The sequence below is a fragment of the Macrobrachium nipponense genome, chromosome 47 (genome assembly GCF_015104395.2).
Source record: "Macrobrachium nipponense isolate FS-2020 chromosome 47, ASM1510439v2, whole genome shotgun sequence".
NCBI classification, from domain to species: domain Eukaryota; kingdom Metazoa; phylum Arthropoda; class Malacostraca; order Decapoda; family Palaemonidae; genus Macrobrachium; species Macrobrachium nipponense.
The window spans coordinates 27090541-27091427 of record NC_087222.1 but is presented as its reverse complement, the minus strand read 5'-3'; positions in this window follow the sequence as shown (position 1 = coordinate 27091427).

The window sequence follows — 887 nt, the reverse complement described above, 5'->3', positions numbered from 1 at the left end:
CGTCACCAAAAAGCCGAAAAACGTTGACAAAGGTTGAAAAATGAATCTAAGTCAGGAGGTAATACAACAATGTTGATACCACCGGCGCAGAGAAATATGATAGAAAACGGGGATGGTTCCTAGTCCTGCCGCCCAGGCAGGCCGGTAGATCACCTGACCTACCTGTACGAGTGGCGCGAAATTTGAATTTCTGTCGGGGACGACGGAGTCTTAGCTATGTATATATCTGACAGGTAAGTTGATTGTATGAAAAGTTATTTTATACATTAACTAACAAAATATTAATTTTTATAGAAATATATCTTACATGCAAAAGAAATAATTTTACAATTACTTTTTGGATGAGTAATTGTAAAATTACTCATCCAAAAAGTAAGTGTTACAAGTTCACAAAAACAAAAGGAATTGTTCTGCCGCTTCAAATTTCATCCGATTACCAAACTGTGAAGATGAAATGGGCTTTATGAACGACATACAAAAATGACTGAAATATTTCTTTGACTTGGACTGCAAGATGTCAAATTCCTACTGCACGTCCAGGAACAAAACAATCTCTGTAAGAGAGGTCATCAACTTATAAAACATTTTCATGATAGGTCCAATGTTTCCCAGGGCTTTTTTCCTAACACCCAAATTAGGTAAAAAGGGGTCCGGTCCCCACTGAGGTAGGGAAATGGTTTTTGTGGTCTAACCCAAAAAATGGATTTCAATGCTAATCTTCTAACCAAAAAGAGAGAGGGAGGGGTCTCATGTATCACAAAAACAATTACAGTAAGTTACTGAAATGGCATTCATCTATTGCCATAGAAAGGAATAAATCTCCTAAAATTATCAATAGTTAAGTAGAATGTTCCGGAACTAATTCACTTTCTCCATTCAGTTTAAAA